The 18031-nt window shown below is 35.4% G+C and overlaps 1 protein-coding gene and 1 long non-coding RNA gene across 2 annotated transcripts in view; both read left to right on the top strand.

The window, feature by feature from the left end:
* EYA1 (EYA transcriptional coactivator and phosphatase 1) overlaps positions 1 to 18031 on the top strand; it is a 164422-nt gene that overhangs the window by 37953 nt on the left and 108438 nt on the right. The window lies entirely within an intron of this gene.
* On the top strand, positions 7139 to 17015 carry LOC136790193 (uncharacterized). The gene is made up of 3 exons (XR_010829715.1): positions 7139 to 7538; positions 9658 to 9772; positions 10420 to 17015. It is a non-coding gene; the product is annotated as an uncharacterized lncRNA (long non-coding RNA).

Here is an 18031-nt window from a genome sequence, read left to right as displayed (position 1 = left end):
TAACTCTTTACATTTATAAATCTAAATATTTTAGTGTCAGAAATGTCACAAATGGATTGAGAGCTTTCAAAATCACAACCAGGAAGTATGTTGTACCCTATAGCACGTTTTAAAAAGGAAATGACTGAATAAATTAAAACATTGGAAGACAATCTAAGTTACATAATAGTTATATGTATTAAATCATTCAGGAGAAGGAGCAGCTGAACTAACACTCTGTAAAAATGAACTCTCTGTGGTAGACTCTTCACTCACTGAACTTATTTAAAGTGTAACAGTGAGGAGCGAAGGGTTTGACAAAATGGAAAATTGCTGCCATGGAAGAGATACATTCAGTCATTCCTTACAGAGGAGAAGATGATGATTCAGTTACATGCTAGAGAGAAGCAATTAACTACATCTTTCAGTTTAAAACTGATGCTTATTTGCAATGATGTTTAACCCAGAACCAACTCGGTTCCTCTTATCTGAATGCTCATCTATAAAAGGAAGAAAATATGAGCTATTCATAGTGAAGATGTGGATGCTATTACAAATTGTTTACAGTCTGTGTGAACATCAGGTCTAAATGTTTTCCCCATAAATGCTCACATAAGCACCTCATTGATCATTTTTCTCTCAATATGTTCTTCCTGTTTTCACTTCAAGTATATGACATAACTACAGGCCACCTAAAATTAAATTCTTAATAGCTGAATATGCAATCCTTTATAAGGAGGGCCTTGTAGACCAACAGACAATTTGAATCCAGATCTTACTCTGTTATCTAAATTAAGAGCCAATGGTTGGAAAACAATTTAATTTTATGATGAACTGGAAATATTTCAGGAAGTATTCATACCAGACTGCTACAACACACAATCTTAGAAGGGTATTTTATAGGTTGTATGTATTTTAAAGATTTTAAAGAATAGAAGTTATTTGTTATCAGTAAATCAGAAATGTTTCTGGTCTTTCAGCAGGGTACCTTTTCCATTTTTTAAATAACTGAATTTGAAAAATACTTTGCTATATATCAGATCAAAGTATTGTACTTAGTGTGCTGAAAAACAGTTATTTCACTTTCTTATATTTGTTTTTCAAAAAGATGACTTGACAGAGTTGTCTTCTAGTGATCTTCCTGTTGTAGCTGTTGTGAAAATATCAGGTTTTCCTCTGGTAGATGTAGAAGTATAAACATACAGACATTCTCCTATACTCATATGCTAAAAGCATTATCATTTCATTCTTGCACCTAGAACTTACCAGTTCAAGGTATTGTCCACTTGTGCATTCTGAAGAAAGAATGAACTGCCTCATCAAGATGCATGCCAGATGTCATTGTATAATGATAAAATTTTTGCTACCAAAAAAATAAATAATAAATACAAAATAACTACAGAAAAAAAAAAGTAATATTAATTGATAGGATTCCATTATATTTTCTGTTGTGCTTTCTATTCAGTGATCTAAATAAAAGCAAAGGTCTTGTGCTGAGATCTCAGGGGAAGAACTTTATTGGTGCATTTCATTCCACAGGACTGCAGATTTTAGACCAGAGGTGGACAAACCTTTTCATTGTAGGAGCCCCATCCGAAAATCCTTCCAAATAAAAAGCTGCATGATGTTCATGGCATACTTAGAAAAATCAAGGCTAGAAGGACTGCGATTTCCAAACAAGTGATGGAAGAGTCCCAGTGCTCAACAGGGCTGACCTATCTTGCTTCTGAGTCACAAAGCAGTTGAGAAATGTCAGCTTGTGCAAGCTGAACCTTGCTAGCAATACAGATTACCTGGCAGCCCGATTAAAACCTTGCAGCTGGCCTTTCTATTTAGCTTCACAATAGGGAAATCCCTTTGAACTACTCTGAATATCCAGTTCTGTCTAACACCAGATTTTTGCCAGCCTTATCTGATTGCTTTAAGAATCTGAATCAGTTTAAGCATTAACCTCAGAAGTAAATGGTCTCATTATAATCAGTGCAGCTACCAACATGATAAACTTACCGTTCATGATTTAGGGCCCTCCATTAACAGACGAATAGAATGGATTCTAGTGGTTCCACATGTCCACCCTTCTTTCATTTATTGGGAGGTGCTGCACTATCCACAGTTCAGACCAAGCTGCTTTACAAGATATTATTATAATCTGTCGGAGGTAAGAATATACAGTATGCAGCGAAGTAAGACACAAAGCTTTGTTCTTTTAGAATGATATGCTCCATGTAACGCTGAAGTGAAAACGTTTATTTGAAACTCTTGCATCCTCCCTTCAAGGATTGCTGTTTAATTCTTTCCCTAAATTTCTGAGAGTTTATGCTATTAAAACCAGTGCTTGAAGCTGGGAGTTGCTATTTTTAGAGCTATAGAAGAGTGTTTTTCAGAGACTTTTGTCAGGAGTGGGACTCCTTTTTGTAGAAATACGAGGAAGATAAAGTCCATTTTCAGCTGATACTGTAGTCTAAGTGGTAATACTAATAATGATACAAGACAACTCCTAATCTTGTTATCAATAGTTGTTTTACCATTTATCTAAAAAGGACATTTCTTAAATAAATGTAGAGACCCACTTGAGAATAATTTTCAATGATATATGAATGGGAAAGAAATCAGCCTTTTAAAACTTTTAATGGACTTTTTCTTTCCTAATGATGATTTTACTACATTAAATATTGACATAATATTTTAAATATGCTGACTGTAAATTGAACAATATTAATAGAAACACAAATGTGAAAGAACTCACTTCAGTGGATCGTTTCGGCTATCACCATCTCTGAAGAAGGACTGAATACCTTAATTACCTTTGTACCAGTGGATGCTCATCTAACACACCCTTTGAAACCTGTGATGCTGGAGTTTTCTCCATTCCCATTGCACATGGCAATTCTCTGCCATCTTTGTGATAGACTTTTAGAAACCGGTAGGGATTTATCATACCTGTCAGTACACATTAAATTTAGAGCAATACCTCAACTAGAGTGGTCAGTCTACATTTTAAATGGTTAAAGCACCTACATATCTTTTTCGATGCCAGAGTCCTGTAACTAAAATATTATCAATCCTTTTTTATTGTATTTTTAGTGGAAGTCTTGGAAAGACATTAATTTTTACTAATAAATTCTGTAATTTAATTAGTATTTTTATGTCAGATGCTCAGACATGAACTGCTGGCTTTGGTGATGTCCCATAGCACTGCTTTCCTAGACCATGTTCTTGCAGACATACATTTGCAGGTAACTATTATGGTTAAGGTCAAGGTGACTGATTGCAGCACATACATTTAAACGTGTTTATATCTTTTGAGTATTAAGTCTTTTTTTTTAGGCCTTCAGGGAAGCAACTCAGTCTGCTTTCCTCCCTGGAGAGTGTGTAGTGCACTATAATAATAAATAATAAGTAGAATAGGTATATTTGCTTATTCCAGCATACTGCTGTACACAGAGAAAACTAGGTTCTTCCAAATTTTCAAGTGCCTGCAGATTTCTTTAGCAAATACTTTTGTTGTCTGATGACCTTTCCCTCATTAGTATGAATTTCCCTTCAAGGCAGGCATTTTTCAATCAACAGTAATTTGCATATAATTTATCAAGAGAAAAGGAAAGCAAAATAATTTTATTTAAAGATTTGCCTTTGTTTTAAGTGTCATTAGCAGTTCTGACTAATCAGATTTTTACAATCTCATCAGGCGCTTTTAGAAAATCTCTATGAACTCATCTAGAGGATGCATTTATTCCTAAGTGTCCTGTATTGCATTACAGCACAGTAACGAGTCACCGACTGCTACAGATGTTTATGTGAAATGCAATTAACACTCTGCCAATTTAGTTTTTATAGGGACACAATCAATTTTTATTCATTTTAAAGCTAGAATGCTTTCTTTTATTGTGTGCTGCCTCTCTGCTGATTATATAGCTAAACAAATTATTCTTCTGTTTGTAGTAAATGGGAGTGTTTAGTCAGACAGCAATGTGGCATATTACATGGTTCACATGTAGGATAGAAAAGAAATATTTAGATTGTGTAGAATTTGTAAGAACTAAAAGCTCATTTAAAATACGTATTTAAGTTTGGTTTATTTTAAAAATACCATGGAAAAGTGAGTGCTGGGATTTGTGGATATTTGTTTAATCATGAGCTTGGTTCTGTGATGTGCTTAGTGTCCACAGATGCCATGGCTTTTGTTAGGGGAATAGAAAACTCAGCCTGTTCAGGGTCTTCTTTGACAACGACATTTTCTTGGATACTTGACTTAGTTAAGATGATCGCAGTGAAAAATGCTAAATTAACCTATGCTATTTTTTGCTATGTAAGGAGATCTTAAGTGGTGCATTCAACAAACATAGGGATATTGTTGTAGGCAAGGGGCTACAACAAAGTAGTAGTAGTCATTCTCAAGTCAAAGACTTGAGAAGAATGGAGATTTCTGGATTGTCCCTCTTTAGTAATACTTTTTGGATATTAAGGATATGTCAGTTCAAGTAAGCAGCAGGAAAAGAAAGGAAGACTGAAGAAAAAAAAGACTGTAGGCGGTGTGAATGTAAACTCCTATGAACAAGTATGCTTAGAATAAACCACCTTCTATACTTAGAAAAATTATTGATAACATTTTCTTATGTTGATGCAGAAGCCTTTTCTCTTCAAGAAATAGTCCTACCTTAAATAAGTATCTCAGTTATCTTGACTTTAGTAATCACATGCAGAATCTGTAAATAAGGCTTCTGATCATTAATCTTCTCTTCAGAAGCATGCCTGTATCATTTCCTATCCTATCCTATGTGTTTGTTTTCCTTCCTTGACTGTTTATCTGCTTTAGTAGCAGCTTATCAAAGAGTTGCTCCCTGCCCAGCCTTAGTGTATATAGCTGTGTCATTGGGCTGGCCAGAACACTTGAATGTGAATGCATATCGGCCATTTGCTTGCATCTGTTGTTGGGGACAGCCATGGTCATCCCCCAAGGTGTTCCCCTTGGCATCCCCAGTATTTTGAACACCAGTGGTCTCAGCACTGTCCTCTTGTGACAAGCTGACCATGTTGTGTTTAATGCACCCCAAAATGCAGTTCAGTCTCTTGGTTTCCAGGGCACACTGCTGGCTTGTGTTGAGCCTGCTGTCAACCAGCATCCACAGGGCCCTTTATGCTGAGCTGCTCTCCAGGAACTCATTTCCCAGTCTGTACTTGTGTCCAGCATTGCTCCAGTCCTGGTTCAGAATCCATCCCTTGTTGAACTTCATGCCATTGCTGATTGCCCAGTGCTCCATTCTATTTCCATCCCTTTGCCAGGCCTCTTATCCTTCCAGGGAGTCAACAGCACCTCCCAGTTTAGTATCGTCAGCAAACTTGCTGAGGATGCACTCCAGTCCTGCATCCAGATCAATGATAAAAATGTTGAAAGGGACCAACCCTAGAACTGAGTCCTGGGGAACACCACTGGTGACCATCCACTAGCCAAATGTGTCTCCATTTGCTACAACACTTTGAGCTCTAACATCAAGCCAGTTCAACACCCAATGCAGTGTGAACCTGTATCTCACAGTTGAACATGGCCAGCAGGATGCCATGAAGGACAGTATCAAAGGCCTTACTGAAATCCACAAGGATTATGTCCACTGCGTTCCCTTCATCCACCAAGCAGGTGACCGACCTTACCATAGAAGATTAAATTACTAAGGCAGTACTTTCCCTTGATGAGCTCACGCTAACTATGCCTACTAATAGCTTTGTTCTTTAAGTGCCTTTCAATAACACCCAGGACAATCTTCTCCATAACTACTCATAAATGGGTAGGATTGATAGGAATGCTGTTATATCCACCTGGAAGCTAATTTTGTTTACTTACTAATATAAAATTGAAAAAAATATAATAAAACTTGTATAAAACAGCATGTGATAGTATACATTTCTTCTGCAGTAGGTAATAGCGTGTGGTTCGTTCATTATAGCTTTATTTTTTCAGCTCTTTATTTGGTATTTACTGTGGAACTGGCTTCCCTAGTAGTTAAGGCACATGCATACACATTTAAGTTTTCTAGGCCTCTGCCAGCCAAGCTAGAAAGTAAGTTGAAAAGCCATTTCTTCTTCAGCTACCTTGTTACCCTTCTGCTGGAAGGCTTCAGGGCTTGTATTTTTATAGTCCAGGGCAGTCAGATAGTGCTTGGGTTACACTTACTGGATATCAGAACCACCTCTGTATAACCTATGCAATTATTAAAATCATAGAATATACCGAGTTGGAAGGGACCCATAAGGATCATCTAGTCCAACTCCTGGCACCACATAAGTCTATCCAAAATTTTAGACCATGTGACTAAGTGCACAGTCCAAACACTTCTTAAATTCAGACAGGCTTGGTGCAGTGACTAATTCCCTGGGGAGCTTGTTCCAGTGTGCGACCACCCTCTCGGTGAAGAACCTCTTCCTGATGTCTAGCCTAAACCTTCCCTGCCTCAGCTTGACACCATTCCCGTGGGTCCTTCTTTTAGTTTCAAAAAATACGTCTTTTAGTTTCAGGAAAACAAACAAACAAACAGACAAAAAAAAAGCAAGCAAGGAAACAAACAGAAAAAAAAAAAAAACAATTATGAGGATGTGCATCCTATCTGTGTTTAAGACCCCTTTTATCACCCTATTAATTTTTGCTCTTTTTTCTTGCACATTTAAGAGTGGTTTCAGTCTAACTCCAGATGCATGAGTTCTTAAAGGTAATATTGTGTTTTTACTTGCCAGTCAAGTGTTATGGATGATTATAGTTTTGTTATCCAGACCAATAGTAATTTACTTAGGTTGCAGTTACTGCACACTGCTGACTTTTTTTTTTTTTTACCTAAACTAGTAAAGCATTGAGATGGAAATTTAAAGCACAGCTGTCTTCTTAAATTAGAACTGTGAATATAATGTACTAACACTTGTGTAATTAAATGACTATTTTCCCAAAATTTAGTTATAAACTACTAAAAAAGTTAACATTTCAATATATATATTTTTAAATTACATGTTTCTATGAAATACATCTAATAATTTTGTAGAGTGCCACAACACAAATCTGAAGAAAATATTTACAATTTTTAATGAAACCCTCTGTTTTAAATTGGGCGTGTATTCAGAGATAAACATGTATTCGGGAAAAAAAAAAAAAGTAAAGTTTTTTATCCTTTTTTTTTTCCAGGTATTTTTTACCTGATCTGGCTTGCTGTGGGAAGTAAAAAAGTAGATAACTCACAACCTAACTCAGAGTTTTCAAGGCCTCCCTGAAGACAATATGAAGGCTTCTTGTTTCACTTCTTAAAATTTATTAGTATTCAAGTTCAGTGAAGCCCAGATGAATAATTGCAGAAAATAAACACCCCTAGGAAGTATGAAAAGGTGAACTATAGAAGCTGCTCTTACACTTTATGCAGAAATGACATGAGGTCCACATTTGGTTCTGTTTCATGTTTCTCTTGATGTTTTCAAAGGAAATGGTACAATGACAAGGACTATTTTTAGTAACATGCTGAAATTGCCACAATGTTAGGAGACAAACCATTGTGAAGCAGGGAAAAAAATGCTGAAAATGACCGGTAAGGACACTTTAATGAACACTTGAATGCACCTCAAATGAAAAACAGATGTTCTGTGTTAAATTCAGTAGTAAGTCTTCTGTTCAGATTGGAGAAACTGTACCTTCATCAAGGACAAGAGAACAAGGATAGTTCTTCCCCAAAACAATGAGTATTTTCTGTATATTTAATAGATAATACTGTGCAGGTATGTTTTTGTACCTTTCTGAACCTTTACGGCGTGTTTAATATCAGTGATATAAATAACCCATAGCACCATAATTTTATTGTTTGAATATTACATTTCTTTATTTAAGAAAGCTCTGCAACACAATTTGCTTGCTAAATGGAAAATATTTCTGCAAAATAACTACTGAAGAACTACAAAAGAAAAAAAAAAAAGTTATTTCCTTACTTTTCACTGCACCAGAAGGAATACTGCAAATAAAGTGATACTGTAAATAGAATTTGATTTTCAGCATATTTTTGATTTAATAGATCGTAAATACCTTTTTTAGCTATCCATTCTCCAAGTTCTAATGGGACTACCTAGGTCTGGCAAAACAACCACTGACAGGAAACTAAAAATTCCTAGAAGAATTAGTTGTGGTATTTATATGCATATGTGTATCTGTATGAATACATACCCAGACATACAGAGATATATAGCATTGGATATAAAATATAGACCTTAAAAACATTATGGCTTGTAGAAGACCTACAGCAGATAAGTCAGGTACTAGATGATCCAGTTACCCTTGCAGTCCTACTGCAAGTACAACTTCACACACACTGTTGGAGTGTAACAACAGTGAATTGTATATTCAGAACTTAGGGAAAAGGTTCCATCAAAAATGTTCAGAAATTATTCTGGAGAGCTGTAACATTTTGCTTTAGCACTGATTTCTCCGTCAAACCTTGATAGACAGTGAGAATCCCTGTGCTGCCTTGGAAAGAATACAAATGGTTTTCCTATATCATTCTTGTTAGAAGAAGTGCAACTTAAGGTAGAGACATGGTAGAGCTAACTTTTCTATATTTTATCATTCAATGGACTGTGTGTACTGTTTGGAGTAAAAGTGAGCTCCTGTTTTTTTTAGCTGGAGGTCAGGAATTTGGATGAAAAGCCAACTTCTTGTAGCCATCCCTCTCCACTATGTCTAAACGTAAATTTTGGATTACATATATCGTATTATTTCATGAAACGCTAATGTCATATGAATCATTATAACGTGCCGTATCAAGGCCCACTGAAGGAGTATGTAATGTATCATGTCAAGATCTACATAAAGACAATTTAATTTATGGATTATCAACTGAAAATTTGTGCTGGTTTTCTTCTGAGCTTTTAATATATGCTGTGTTAGGGTTGATGGAGGCTCTTGTTCTGTTCTAAGTACCAGATCTGAAAGACTACCATGCAGTGGCTAATACTAAGCGATATAGTACAAGTTCTTGCTTGTGTATGAATTCTCTAACTAATATTCAATTATTGAACCATTATCTGTTCAGATTGTTAATAACTTAGGATGTTAAGTTTATAGGAAAATTCAGTTTAGAAGGCACCCCAGGAGGTCTCTACTCTGACCTCCTGCTCAGAGCAGAATCAGACCAGGTTGCTCAGGGCTGTATCTAGTCTTGAAAATCTCCAAGGTTTTCACTTCTGGGTGAAAAAGGATTTCCTGTTATCCACTCTGAGACTCTTCAATTTCAGCTTATACATGTTGTCCCTCATCACCCCACCATGCTTCACTGTAAAGAGCCTGGCTCTTGTCTTCTTGATGATGTCCTTATAAGTATTGGAAAGCTGCTTTTAGTGTACCTTAAGCCTGCTAAACTTGGTAGAATTTAACTGATTTAATGGACTGGCCAAGACTCATGTTGTTTTGAGGATTAAAGACCATTTTCTTCCCTTTAAATAGCTCCCAACAGTTCACTTTTAGCACATGTTTAGGTCCTTCAGACTTTTTGCCCTCATTGCTTGTTAATGTAGTGCCTCTGCACTGTTTGAGTGTTGGTTTGAAATCAGTGAGAGGTTGTGAGCATTGTGCCCAGAGGTTCAATGTGTAGTGAACTAAAATGGTAGGGTTTTCTCTCTCTCTTTCTCTCTCTCTCTCTTTTTTTTTTTTTTTTTTTTTAGGTTGTGGACACTCAGTGTTCTCTGTTTGCTGCCAGAAGGGTTTTGGTTTCAAGTGCCTCTTCACATAATAGGAGTAATCTGCTATTTACATTAGTCACGCAAGGTTCCTCCAAAGGTCAGTGGATTGCTCCTTTCTTGTGTTGTTTCCACTTAATCTGTTCAGGAGGACATCCTCTCTTCTTTACATCCTTTTTGCTTTCTGCCCTTTTGTGGTGATTTTAAACTCTCAAATAGGCTTTAAGTTTAGAGATTGAGGGTGAAAAGCTGAATCCACAAAGATCCACAAAGGTACTGGGAATAAAGTTCATCTTCAGAGAACTTCTCTTTAGTTCATCTTCACCAGATTTTACCATTTGCTTAGTAAGTAGTTTTTATGGAACACTTAGCTCTGCTCTTCTTCTCTTATATTCTTACCTGGTTTGCTCTGCCATTTAATTTTTACAATGAGGTGTCTGAAAATGTTCATACTATGAAAAGTGATTCATCTGTTGTTATGTTTTTTTTTTGTTGGTTTTTTTTTTTTTTGGGGGGGGGCGGTAGTGAGGAACAAATGCATCTCAGCTTCCTGAAAGTGTGTTTCAAAGTTGCTATTAGTTGTCTTCATTATTTTTCATCCAAAATTGATTTGTTCCTCTGTCTGGATTGAGACTGGACTGGGGAGAGTGCATGGAGTATACATACTCAAGGGTGTCTTACAATTTGTTTCAAAGTACAATGTAAAAATTGACCAAAAATAAACACTGTATCAATATTATTTTTTAGATTTTCCATCTGAAAGAAGAGTTCCTGAGCATGCTTAGAGGTAAAAGTGAAGATCTGCTATTTACTGGCCAGCAGTTCAAAAACACTGAACCAATTTGCTCAGCATTGTTAACGAGTTTGCATAAAGCAGTTACAGCACACCAAAAATGAATGTGTGCAAAATGTTAGAAAGACTAGATTTATAGATATCTTCAGAACCTTGCTCATTTATCATGACTTTATCTTTCCATGTCAGTGTTTTTATCCATGCAGGGGAACTGTGGACTTGTAGCTGGGTTTCATGAAACTGAAGCTTTCATAAAGCCCTAGTGAAGTATATCCAACAGCTCATTTATAGTATAAGCTATTGGCAAGAAACATGAATTCCTTGAGATTCTCTGACAGTTTCATTTGTGGTATTTAGAGATTTTTTTTATTTTTTTATTTTTTGTTTTCACCACAATATGTATTATTCCTCCTGTAAAGACATAATTTACTTTGTGTAAAAGTAGAGGTAGAAAGGTTTTCTCTTTGCTTTCTTCATTTATGGGAATGTGTGGCAGTTTAGTGTTTCATACTCACCCTCAGAAAACTCACGGGACATTCAGTGCTTTGTGAGTCTTCAGAGAATTGTACTAGGTGGACGGATAGAAAAACATGGGAAGGTAGGAGAGCAAGCAGATCACCAGGTCCTTCCGAATAGCAGAAATCAGAATTATTTAGATTTAGTGATAGATACTGATAAACAGTATCCACATAAACATGGATGGAGAGTTAGCTCTTTGAGCATATTTGCTGACTTCTGTTTGACAGCACCCCAGTAGTGCATTGGGAAGGTTTTAGTTAGCAGGATGCACCCAGTCCAAGCTCTATAGGTTTTTGACCGATTCTATTCAGAACATCCCTCCCAGGCTGTAAGCAGGAAAAATATTAGTGTTTTGGTTTCTTTCTATTTTAAGTAGACTTTGTCTCCAGTGTGACTGAAGTTCTGTTGTTCATTATGCCAGCTAGTATGTCTCATAGAGAACTGAGGTCATGGAAATCGGCTGGGGAAGGATTTCACATCAGCAGGAAGGAGTCCAGAAATGGACAGTAAAATTGTGTTTTTTTCATTGGTTATTGAGATCTATTAAAATTATGTTTAGGTGAGAACACTTACGAGATATGAATTGGTACACTGAGAAAAAGAAAATTATTTTGGGGTCCTTCCTGTATTTCAAGCTTTAGCAATTAGATGTGTAAATTCCTGTGCTGTTGCTTGTTGTTTTATATAAAAGCCAGTGTGGGATACTGATTCATGTAATTTTTGGAAATAATAAAATATCTGCTCATCTGGGAAGTCATTCTCAAGTTTAATTTTTATATTTTGAATAGGTCACCCAAAGTATATCCCAATGTCATCATAAAATAGACTCAATCCTGCTTTAAGTGATAGTAGTGCAATAATTATGTTTACAGAGGTAGATTTTAAAAGAAACGAAAAGAAAAATTAGATAAACCAAATATGCCCCAAATGCACAATAACTTAGATGCAAATGCAGTTTTCAGATTGTTTTGGAATACATTTAACAGGAAGAATATTGCATGTGTTTCTTCTGTTTCCTCCTAGCGCCTGTGTGTTGAGCTTCAGTAGTGCATGTATGTAAAAAGCAGAGCTTTATGAAAGCATTTATTGGCATATTCATTAGTGCCAGACACCAACTCTTTACTAGAAGACAGTGACGTATAGAGTCACTAGTTAGAACAAAGTGGATTTGCAAGCTGAAGTTACGATATTTCCATACTGTGCTGTGGTTATTTTACTGTTTTAGAATAGATGGAGCCGCTATTCAGCCACATAGCAATGTTAAATCTCGAATATATAGGAGTGTTGCACGAAACCTCTGACCGCCAAAGTTTGGAGTTTAATGTGGCTGATGGGAATTTTAATAAGGAGCAGAAACCATGAAAAAGGGAATTATACTGAGTAGATAGAGTTTGATTTCCCACTAAAATTTCTCCATGTTATTTTCTTATTTCTCATTTTCCCTTTTATGACTCACTGGAATTTTGTCGTACTGTCTGGGAAGCATTGTAGTGGAGTAAAAATCACAGATTATAATTTAAATCTATTTTATGATAGCTGTTGAAACATTGGACATAGCTATCTGCTTAGGTTTCAGTATAAGACTACTAGTACCTGGGAGGGGTGGGGTGAGGGAAGGGGGCAAAGTATTTTTTACTTAATAGCAAAAATAAAAAGAAGGTGCCACTCTTAAACAAACAAAATCCCTGCAGCCCTAACCCTTTAAAGTTTGAACATCATTCAGAGCAATTCAGAACTAAGGTTATACTCCAAGAGGTAATTGTGGATTGCAACCTATAAAAGGAAGAAATAAGCGTCTTTTTTATTGGTACTGTATTTTATATAAAGCAAGGAAAAAATATTCATTTTATAATGCTTCATGTATTTTCAGCTTGGCTTACTGGAGGTCATCTTAGAAAAGCAGAGAAGTAGATGTAAAAGTTCATTAATTCTTGGAGGATGAGACAGATTATTGAATAATCAGCTGAGATTTTACTCCCAGCTCTTTGAATTAAATAAGCTGTAAATGTACACAAATCCTCCCAGAGCTTTACGTAGACTGTGCCTGAGGAAGTTGAATTATAGAAAAGAACATCTTAATTTCAATCCACTGCCTCTGAAACTCATTTCATAATTACTGAGAATACTGAACTTATACAAATCAAGCTACTGAATTCTGGGCACCCAAGTCAGCAAAAGTAGTACCCTAATATTTTCCTGAGACACATATAAATATTTCTTTTTTACATGTAGAGAAATAGATAGATGAGGTTATCTTATAAATAACAAAAAATAATTCGGTAATTTTTCTTATGAACCTTTTGCTAATTCGCACAAAAATAAAATAAAATAAAAAATCCAACTACTCATTTCGTAAAAGCTGAAATATTATTCAGTGAGGCTATTAAACTGGAAGAGACTAAATTAGTAGTTGAGAAGGAAAGAGGCATTATACCTCTATTGAATCAAGAATGATTCATTTATGTTTGTGTAAAATTAAACACCTATTTTTTCTACAAAGTTGAGGAACCGCTGCATTTACAATGGTAAAGGAGGTGCTAAACTAACAAACAAACTAACAAGACAAAAAACTATATTACTTGTATAACTTTTTCAGCTTCAGAAGGGGTTGGTTAAAAAATGAGCAACAATACTGGAAAGCACTGAGCTATGCTTTTGTTTGAGGTAAACAGAGACTATAGGAGTGTAAATCCCTTGAACATATAAGAGATACAATATGACTTCTGCATTCTTCATGTGTGTCACTGAAAAGGTGAATAAAAAACAGATATAGTATATTTGGATTTGCGAAAAGGCTTTACATTCTCACAGGAAGTAATTCAAGAAGCACATTAATGATAAACTTCTGCGTGGACTGAAAAGTGGCAGAGAGAATAGAGGACAAATAGAAACAGGAGATTGATATTCATCATGCAGGCCCCTCAGCATCTATACTATAAATACTTTGATAAATATGTTTATTAATCATCTAAAAATAAATTGAGAAAAGAGGAGGAAAATTTAAGACAGGATTAGTTAAGTGAAGAAGATTAGGAAAGACTGAAGAATTCCTATGGGACCTGATATAATTGGCAAATATAATGTAAACTATTTGGATGAATCCCGTGAGCTACAGCAGTCAGAGCTCCTAGAGGGATTCAGGCATCTTTTTTCGTAGCTTATTGTCACTCCTACTCAGAGCACGGCATCAGTCAAAAATTAAAATGGTTGCATTGATACTAACAATTGTGTTCTTTCAAATAATAAGCCTGTGTTTCCCATAGAAGAAAAATTCAGAAGGATTTAAAAGGATATTGACAAAATAATACTGATCATATGAACAAAATACGATTTTTTGTTGATGTTACTTAACTCTCATGTTGCAGATGATAAAACTATGAGCAATTGTATCCCTGTTGTTCTTCCAGAAGAGTGATTTTCATCTCTCTGGTAAAAGTGGCCAGTACTGTCAGATGAGTGAGACCTTCTAGAATGGACAGACCACAAGACTGCAGGCATTGTGTTCAGAGTTCACTAAGATAAAAGTTTCTAAATGAGAAAATGCTTGTGCATGTGCAGGTCATTAGTAAACGGAAGTTCAGATTGCAAACCCACTCCATTTAGCTTTTGGGTCTTGCACTTTTACTGTGTGCAAGATGACACTTGTCTTATCTGAAAAGATATAACCTTCACCATTCATATTAATTCATAACTGATCACCTGCAAATGAGCTAACTACTTAGACTTGTATGGTTTTAGTATCCTAGCCTAGCTAAGTGCTTCTGGAGACTTAAAGCTCAAAACTCAGCCCACTCAAAAAGCTTGTTAATGGGTCCCACATGACACAGCTATCAATTTTTTAGTATCAGATATACATGCTGTATCCATTATAACTTTCACTTAGGGGCAGACTTGCCCTAACTGTATAGTAGCTGGTAAGGTTTGCTGTTATTTTTGATATGAAGAAAGGAAAAAATTAACAATGTTAGATGAAAGTGAAAATGTGTAGTACGAAAGAAAATGCTCGCTATTTGTCTGCCAGAGAGGTGCCTGATGGCAGAAAGTTTCAAAGAGTTGCAAAATTCTGTCTGTGTTTTTAACATTTCCCAGGTTGTTTAAATGTGCATTGTAAGCAATGATAAAATGACAAGTTATCATTGATCTGTCCTTTCCTCCATCTCAGAGGGATTCATTAAATAATGCATGCACCCATGTGAATTACCCTTCTTCACTCTACTATCCCTAGACCATTAGCCAAATATAGCAACAGCAGCATCTTTCAACCCCTAGAAACCCTTTGGCTTTCATTTAATTAAATTATCCCATTATGAAAACTCTTATAATGAGATTAAATTTAATTATTTATTAGACACTTATTTGCACTAGGGAACCTATCAATTATGCATGGTTGTGCTAAACATTTTTCAATCCATCACCTTTTCTTTTCATGGAAGGTGCAATTTATTAAGTGCATCTGAAATACTGTAACAGAGGAGATCTAGTAGAAATGTATATGCCATCCTACTTCAATTAATTACAAATATGATAAGAAAACAGAGATATGAACATTTATTCTATCTCCTTTGAAATACAGTACACTGGCAGAACTGCACATTTTGCAATTATTTGGTGCAACTTGCATTTTACATCCTACCTTATAAAGTTTATGGACTTTTTTTTAATTCACATTTTTTGTTGTATTTTTTGTGTTAATAGCTTCCAATTACACAAAAATTCAGATGTAATGCCTAATTAGAATAGCTCAAAGAAATATTTGTAGCACAATGTAGCTTGTAGCTATGTACATACAAGAAGTTCTTATGAATTTATAGAAGATTCTAATATTCTTTTAATGTACATTAGTAATTTTAGTAAAGATTAAAATTTATGAATATTTCAACTGTACGTAGCCATAAAACATCATCGGTTGCATATGTTCTTGCTAAGAATTTGGATATGAATTCAAAAACATTAAAGCTACCAGTAATTGTTTTAAGCAGAATGACATTTTCTGATGAATGTTAAGAAGATGTAAATGTCAATATAGCTCTGAGCTTTTCTTTTATAAGACCTTGTCAATATGTAATTAATTATTCAGCTGGAGTTCTGTGTGGCTCAAGGCAGGATTTCAAAGACCTTTCTCTTGCAAACTGCAAAGTCATCATAAGATTGTTTCTACCTTTTTTCCTTTCCCTTTTTTTTCTTCACATTTTGAAATAGCACATGTATAAAAGCTCATAGACACCTGCTAGGTGAGATATGCAGTGAAATGATAAAGTTAGGGGCAGGAGGTTTTTTAGGAACAGCAGGCTTTAACAGATGCTTTTAATACATTACAAAATTCTACCTTGCTTTGAGAGTGCTCATGTTCCATGTTCAGATGTGAAAAAGGGTCAAACAGAAAGATTTATGTCCTTTTTTTCCTCACTTATATATGTAAGAGGATGTTTGCTTCATTAACTTTGAAATTTGCTTGCCAAATAGCATATTTTAGAGGATTTAAGTAAATGTGCCCCAAAGTTCAGACAAATTCCCATAGAGCATTTCAGTCCTCATCTTGAAGGAATGAGACATGATGCGTCTGTTAATAAAAATAAAAATAAAAAATAAAAACGTGTGGTGCCTGTATTTGGCAAAACAGTCATTTCTTGTAATTGTCAATTTATCAGCATCACTATTTCTTATTATTTGGCACTTTCTGCCTCAGAGTCAAGACTGTTAATTAAATTTCAGTGTACCCCAGCGTGCTTGGTAGAATAGTTTTACTCCTGCGAGAGAGATTACATTCATCAGGATAGGTCTCCTGATGATACTCAGAACTGAAGTTTACTTTTTGGTGTGTTGCTTGTGCCTGCTGAGGATCTAGCTCCGACTTGCCAGAATATACCCCACCTTGCATTTGAATTGATATGCTCATTTGTAAGACCAGATTTTGCACATACAAACAGATTGGTAAGTACTCACACACAAGTATCTTTCTTCTGTCAAAGTCCCAAGATCATGCATGTAGTGAGTGGTGGTGCCATAACTAGTAATTTTGGTCTCTGACTATTTCTCCACAGAACCAAACCTCTGCGTGAAACTAAAAAAAAGAGGAACTAGAGCAAAACCTTTGCAACATTACACTGCAATGAGATTACCAGCTGCAAGCACTTGGATGGTGAAAAGATGAGTTACATTTGACATCTTCTCAGCTTCAAAGTAGTATTTTAATATATTTTTCAGGAAGTTAATAGTAAGCCAGTCTGAGAATACAAAGACAGCTGAGAATGGAAGACTGATTGGAATAAGAGAAAAAGAGTGGTTGTAGGGAATCATTGCCGCAGACATCATTTAAAATATTTATAAGCTAAGGATAGAGTAGAATAAAAATCTAGTTTGCTAAAGAACCCAGAGCATAGCAAGAAAGTGCAAGTGGTAGTAGAGGCCACTAATGGCTGGTGGCTTTCTTCTGTAGCTTGTGTAGGCAGCATTTATATGGCATGAGTATTTGCATTGTTAACACTTAAATTAAAGCACTGTATTTTGTGAAGATAAACAAAGATAACTATTAATTTGGATATAAAGTTTAATGATAATATTACTTGGAGACTTGGAGTTTCCATATTTGTTGCTTGTTGATCACTTTCTCCTTCTGTAGCTGTTTAACTAGAAATTGGTTTCTGCAGAGGAGTTAAGACATGAGTAAAAATGTCTGTATCATGGAAATTATGTTAAAAAAGAAAAAAAGTAAAGTGGAGGAGAACACAGATTTTCAGAAAATTACAGAATGCAAAATAAAAATCAAAATTGTAGGACAGTTTAAATGAAAAGAGCCTACAGCTTTTATTATTATTATTATTATTATTATTATTTTAAACGTTAGAGCATTTAAGATATTTTTAGACAAGAGAGCCTTTGTTTAGCTTGGGTGGAAAAACTTTGGAAATTTAGGATTCATTTGTTTCAGGAAAAGATTCCTTTTCAGCAGAACATAGATAATTTTCCCAATACAAATAACCATAATGCAAAATCATGAAGACTTCGGGTTATTAAGACAGAGGGAAAGACTATCCCTGATGCTGAGCT

Source organism: Anser cygnoides, chromosome 2 (assembly GCF_040182565.1).
Source record: "Anser cygnoides isolate HZ-2024a breed goose chromosome 2, Taihu_goose_T2T_genome, whole genome shotgun sequence".
NCBI lineage: Eukaryota > Metazoa > Chordata > Aves > Anseriformes > Anatidae > Anser > Anser cygnoides.
This window is presented reverse-complemented; position numbering and strand designations above follow the sequence as displayed.